The sequence below is a fragment of the Bison bison genome, unplaced genomic scaffold, assembly GCF_000754665.1.
Source record: "Bison bison bison isolate TAMUID 2011002044 unplaced genomic scaffold, Bison_UMD1.0 scf7180017864333, whole genome shotgun sequence".
Lineage (NCBI taxonomy): Eukaryota > Metazoa > Chordata > Mammalia > Artiodactyla > Bovidae > Bison > Bison bison.
The window spans coordinates 1298050-1305347 of record NW_011494905.1 but is presented as its reverse complement, the minus strand read 5'-3'; positions in this window follow the sequence as shown (position 1 = coordinate 1305347).

The window sequence follows — 7298 nt, the reverse complement described above, 5'->3', positions numbered from 1 at the left end:
CTTCTAGAACTAAGACCAAAAAAAGATGTCCTTTTCACCACAGGGGACTGAAATGCAAAAGTAGGAAATCAAGAGATACCTGGAGTAACAGGCAAGTTTGTCCTTGGAGTACAAAATGAAGCAGGGCAAAGTCTACCAGAGTTTTGCCAAGAGAATGCACTGGTCATAGCAAACACCCTCTTCCAATAACACAACTCTAAACATGGATATCACCAGATGGTCAATATTGAAATCAAACTGATTATATTCTTTGCAGCTGAAGATGGAGAAGCTCTATACAGTCAGCAAAAAAAAGACAAGGAGCTGACCATGGCTCAGATCATGAACTCCTTATTGCAAAACTCAGACTTAAATTGAAGAAAGTAGAGAAAACCACTAGACCATTCATGTATGATCTAAATTAAATCCCTTGCGATTATACAGTGGAAGTGAAAAATAGATTCAAGGGATTAGATCTGATAGAGTGACTGCCTGAAGAACTGCAGATAGAGGTCTGTAACATTGTACAGGAGGTGGTGATTAAAATCATTCCTAAGAAGAAGAAGTGCAAAAAGGCAAAATGGTTGTCTGAGGAGGTCTTACGAATACCTGACAAAAGAAGAGAAGCAAAAGGCAAAAGAGAAAAGTAAAGATATATCCATTTGAATGCAGAGTTCCAAAGAATAGCAAGAATAGAGAAGGCTTCTGAAGTGATCAATGCAAACAAATGGAGGAAAACAATAGAATGGGAAAGACTAGAGATCTCTTCAAGAAAATTAGAGATACCAAGGCAACATTTCATGCAAAGATGGGCACAATAAGGATAGAAACGGTATGAACCTAACAGAAGCAGAAGATATTAAGAGGTGGCAAGAATATACAGAAGAACTATACAAAAAAGATCTTCAAGACCCAGATAACCACAATGGTGTGATCACTCACCTAGAGCCAGACATCCTGGTGTGTGAAGTCATGTGGGCCTTAGGAAGCATCACTAAGAACAAAGCTAGTAGAGGTGATGGAATTCCAGCTGAGCTATTTCGAACCCTAAAAGATGATGCTATTAAAGCATTGCACTCAATATGCCAACAAATTTGGAAAACTCAGCAGTGGTCACAGGACTGGAAAAGGTCAGTTTTCATTCCAATCCCAAAGAAAGACAATGCCAAAGAATGTTCAAACTACTGCACAATTACACTCATCTCACATGCTAGCAAAGTAATGCTCAAAATTCTCCAAGCCAGGCTTGAACAGTATGTGAACCGAGAACTTCCAGATGTTCAAGCTGGATTTAGAAAAGGCAGAGGAACCAGAGATCAAATTGCCAACATCCTCTGGATCATTGAAAAAGCAAGAGAATTCTATAAAAACATCTGCTTCATTGACTACACTAAAGCCTTTGACTGTGTGGATCACAACAAACTGTGGAAAATTCTGAAAGAGATGGGAATACCAGACCACCTGACCTGCCTCCTGAGAAATCTATATGCAGGTCAAGAAACAACAGTTACAACCGAACATGGAACAACGGACTGGTTCCAAATCGGGAAAGGAGTATGTCAAGGCTGTGTGTTGTCACCTTGCTTATTTAACTTAATGCAGAGTACATCATATGAAATGCCAGGCTGGATGAAGCACAAGCTAGAATCAAGTTTTTGCAGGGAGAAATATCAATAATATCAGATATGCAGATGACACCACCCTTATGGCAGAAAATGAGGAGAATCCAAAGAGCCTCTTGATGAAAGTGAAAGAGGAGAGTGAAAAAGCTGGTTTAAAGCTCAACATTCAAAGAACTAAGGTCGTGGCATCCAGTCTCATCACTTCATGGCAAATAGATGGGGAAATAATGGAAACAGTGACAGACTTTATTTTCTTGGGCTCCAAAATCACTGTAGATTGTGACTGCAGCCATGAAATTAAAAGACGCTTGCTCCTTGGAGGAGTGGCTTGCCATTGCCTTCTCCGATGACCAACCTAGACAGCATATTAAAAGCAGAAACATTACTTTGCCAACAAAGGTCCATCTAGTCAAAGGTATGGTTTTTCCAGTAGTCATGTATGGATGTGAGAGTTGGACCATAAAGAATGCTGAACACTGAAGAATTGATGCTTTCGAACTGTAGTGTTGGAGAAGACTGTTGAGAGTCCCTTGGACTGCAAGGACATCCAACCAGTCCATCCTAAAGGAAACCAGTCCTGAATACTCATTGGAAGGACTGATGCTGAAGCTGAAGCTCCAATACTTTGGCCACCTGATGCAAAGAGCTGACTCAATGGAAGAGACCCTGATGCTGGGAAAGATTGAAAGCAGGAGAAGTGGATGCCAGAGGATGAGATGGTTGGATGGCATCACTGACTCAATGAACATGAGTTTGAGCAAGCTCCGGAAGATGGTGAAGGACAGGGAAGCCTGGTGTGCTGCAGTCCATGAGGTCACAAAGAGTCGGACACGACTGATTGACTGAATTAAACTGAAGTGATGATCAAAAAAAGACCTATATGGAACTTTCCTGATGATCCAGTGGCTGGGACTCCGTGATTCCAAATCAGGGGACTTGGGTTCAATCCCTGGCCAGGGAACTAGGTCCCACATGCCTCAACAAAGATCCTGAATGCTGTACCTAAGACCCGGAGGAGTCAAACAAATCATTAAAAAAAAAAAAAAGACAGAGAGATCTATTTGTGTTTTGTTGATTTATCTCTTAATTTTCTTTTACCCTAGGAGTTCTTCCTCTATTTCTTTTTTCTCTTGGAATTTTCATTAAGAAAATGGCTGGGGGATTTCCCTTGTGGCACAATGGATAAGAATCCACCTGCCAGTGCAGGTTAAAACCCTGGTCCAGGAAGATTCCACATGGGCGAAGCAACTAAGCCCATTTGCCACAACTTTCGATTCCTGGGCTCCAACTACTGAAGCCCGTGCACCATAACAAGAGAAGGCATTGCAATGAGAAACCCATGCACTGCAATGAAGAGTAGACCTTGCTCTCCAGGACTAGAGAAAGCCGGACCTCAGCAACGAAGACCAACTGCAAGCAAAAATAAAAATAAATATGTATTTTAAAAAGGAGAATGGCTAGGAACTTCCCTGACAGTCCACTGTGTATGATTCCACACTTTCACGGCAGGGGGCATGGGTTGGGTCCCTGGTTGGGGGACTAAGATCCCTCAAGTTCTGCAGCAGGGCCAAAAAAAAAGAGAAAGGAAATCACTCATTTGTCCACTATCTGTATTTTGCGGACTTATTCCCATGGTGCCACTGAACATGTTTCTCTAGCCTCTGAATTTTTTTTCTCTTCCCCCTGTAAGTTAGCAATTGGATGTAGAGCCCTGATCATGTTCAAGTTAAATTTCTTCGGCATGACAACTTCATGGGTGGTATTGTGATCTTCCATTAGGAAGCATAAGATGTCTGCATGCCTCCATTTTTGATGCTAGCAGCATGTGGGATTTTAGTTCCCCAGCCAGGGATTGAACTGGTGTCCCCTGCATTGGAAGGCAGATTCTTAGCCACTTCACCACCAGGGAAGTCCTCCATTAATTCATTAAGACTTCCAGTTGGTGATATCCAAACTCTAGCATGCCTTTTTCATTCACTAGCTGGACATTTTCTGTATTACTTGGCTACCCAGTGGTATAGTTCATAAAGGAAAAACAATGAAAATAGTAAGTGTTTCCCTTTATTTAGCAGTTCTCAAAATAATAAACTGTGCACTTAAATCTTCCTAATTAATTTTTAGTATTATCCTGAACTGGGGTTGAGAAACATACTGATGGGATGTCCAAATTACCACATCTTTGGTCAGTGGGAGGCCCCTTACCTTGATTTCTAAGCCCTTTTGACAAGACCTTAGCTGTCTTTGATAACTATTATTTTCTATTTGGAAATAATTTTTTTAAATCACAATCTGGGTAAATCACAATCTGCTCATTTTTACTTCTTGGTCATTGTTTTTAGGCCTTTGAAATAGAAAATGCTCTTTTTTTTTGGCCACTCCCTGCAACTTGTGGGATCCTGGTTCCCCTACAGGGATTAAACCGGCATCCTCAGCAGTAAAAGTGTGAAATCCTAACTATTTGACTGCTCCAGAACTCCCCAGAACATATTTCTTTTTCTAAGATAAATTCACTGTGAATGTTTAGTGATATTTCCAATTCAAATTCAGGATTTATACTTAAATTTGATCTTAATCTGTATTTTCTTTTTCCCATGCTAAAAATCCCAGTTCTCAGCAACACTGGGAATGATACTAGAATATCACATAATTACTCATTTTCTTCACCCCACAATAGACATCCAAGAGTCTCAGAATGACAGTACCAACACTACTACCAACAATATGATTGCCATAAACAGTTTAAATCTCTTTAAGCAGTTCTTTTTGCCCTAAGGGTATATCTCACTGGTATAAGCAATCAAATCACTGTTTTAAACTTGCTAGAAATAGGTCCCCTCTGTGTGTCTTCCCCACTACTTGATTTACAGTTAGGTTCATTTGTTTTACTTTTCTTTCAATTTTTAAGAGATTGTTTTTAAATCTTAATTCTGTTTTATAATTATGTAAAATATTTACATAGTTGCTAAATCATATCTACAAACACTACCTTCTACTCCTCTCCTCTCCACTCTATTCCTCCCTCCTTCTACAGATAACCTTTCAAAACATGTTATGGCTTATCCTTCCATATGTTAAAAAATATAAACAGTTCTTTTTCATAAGTAGTTTTCACTGTGAGATCCATTTTATTTGCTCTCTCCCTTTCTTTCTTTTTTTTTGTATTCAGGAAAACCACATCCATAATCCACCTTAGATTCCCTTACAAAGAATGAGGACCTAATTGGGAGAAGAATCTGGCGAAATTCTTAGGACCAGTCAGGATTTCCTGCCAGCAAGGATAGGTAGGGAGTCAGCTGTCAGCATCTTATGTATGACTGGTGGCAATGGAAGTGTAGCTAGAGATACTCTTCTTGCAAATGGTCCATCTACCCCTGCCAGACAGCTAACTGGAGGTTCTTCTAGATGGCTGGGTTTTGTGTTTTTTTTTCCTCTGAAGATTTGGCTGTTTGTAGAAATATAAGAAGATTTCTGGAGAAATGTAAGAAATTACGTTTTTGGTTTCTTGGTGGATGGTGAGGGGGATAAGGGACACTGGGTGTAGGAACTACTTTGGTTCCTACCTGTTTAGTGGTTCTGCCTGCCAAGTAGCAGTCTTGGGTGACCCCTGCAGCCTCTGTGTGTGGGTGTGGTGGGGAATGGGGGTCAGCCTCAGCCCACTACACACTTTTTGCTTCTTGCTGGGAGTTGGAATGGAAAGAAACCTAACCATGTGGCCTCAGTTCCTGGAGGACCTCAAGGACTGCACTATAAATAAGTCAGAAATCCTAGATTGCCTACAGGATTACTTCCTGGATTCCAGCCCTTCACCCCATGATACGAAATCACATAAACTTTCAGATGCCTACTGTTCCTCTGAGCATGTCTGCTCCTAATTTGTTCCAGTTCCTTCTCTGCCCAGCCATTGAAAATACCACCTCCTCTCCACACTCAGAAAGCAACTCCACTGACCCTAAACGGTGGCTCCAAGTATTACATGAGTTAGACCCTACATTCCTTGTGATGCAAATTCTAATACCTGGTTCCTTGTAGGGGGCACAAGCTGGCAGACAGCCATGGGACCTGGTCTACTGCCTCAAGCCCTTTCTTATCTCTAGGAACCTGACTAGCCCTGGAAAGAGCAGTCTCACCAGGGTCAACAAGACCCTAATGTCAAACAGCCAGAAATACGACAAAGAAAAAGGCATGATCAATACACCCTACAGGCCAAGTTTCAGAACTCTACCTAAGCATGCATTTGTTTACTGACATTTCATTTTCCTCTGCTGGTCTGCAGGGGAAAAACATTTTAATGATAATTAGTTTGTCTTACTATCTTCAACACTTAGCACAGTCATTCTAGTTCATTATAAACACAACCAGGCAGCTGGGATGGAAATTAACAGATAGTGACAAGAGGGAGCAATGATGGATGCTCCATCAGGATTCTGCTTCTGTTCACTCATATGTGCGAGGCCCCTTGGGGTTCTATCTGGGGCCATTTTCCCTTCTCACTGTACACTCTTTCTTGACACTGTACACTCTTTCTGGTGTGTGTGACCAGAGCTCCCATTGTCATAATAAGCAGATAAATCCCTTCTCTGTATCCCCTATTCCAGGTCCATGTGATCACAGGACATATATTCCTGGATGTCTCCCTGGCATTTAAAACTCGACATGCTCAAACTGAAATACTAATTTCTTCCCCAAATTGGCTTTTCCTCCCACATTCTGGTTCAGTTTGTGTCACCATCATCCTCCCTCATGTTTCACCCAGAAACCTGGAGGACATCGTTGATTCCTTCTCTCCCTCACCCGCCTGTCCCATCAGTCATTCAGCTATATGACGTTATCTTCTAAATATCCACTGAATGGGTCTGTTTTATCAGTTCTGCTGCCAATCCCCTGTGCAAACCATTATCCCCTCTTACCCGGGTCAATTCAGTTTAGTTCAGTCACTCGGTTGTGTCCAACTCTTTATGACCCCATGGACGGCAGCACGCCAGGCTTCCCTCTCCTTCACCATCTTCCAGAGCTTGCTCAAACTCATGTCCATTGACTCGGTGATGCCATCCAACCATCTCATCCTCTGTCATCCCCTTCTCCTCCTGCCCTCAATCTTTCCCAGCATCAGGGTCTTTTCAAATGAGCTGTCTCTTCGCAACAGGTGGCCAAAGTACTGGAGCTTCAGCATCAGTCCTTCCAATGAATACTCAGGACTGGTTTCCTTTAGGATGGACTGGTTGGATCTCCTTGCAGTCCAAGGGACTCTCAAGGGTCTTCTCCAACACCACAGTTCAAAAGCATCAATTCTTCGGTGCTCAGCTTTCTTTATGGTCCAACTCTCCCATCCATACATGACTACTGGAAAAACCATACCTTTGACTAGACAGAACTTGTCAGCAAAGTAATGTCTCTGCTTTTTAATATGCTGTCTAGGTTGGTCATAGCTTTTCTTCCAGGGAGCAAGTGTCTTTCAATTTCATGGCTGCAGTCACAATCTGCAGTGATTTTGGAGCCCAAGAAAATAAAGTCTGTCACTGTTTCCATTATTTCCCTATCTATTTGCCATGAAGTGATGAGACTGGATGCCACGACCTTAGTTCTTTGAATGTTGAGCTTTAAACCAGCTTTTTCACTCTCCTCTTTCACTTTCATCAAGAGGCTCTTTGGATCCTCCTCACTTTCTGCCATAAGGGTGGTGTCATCTCCGTATCTGAG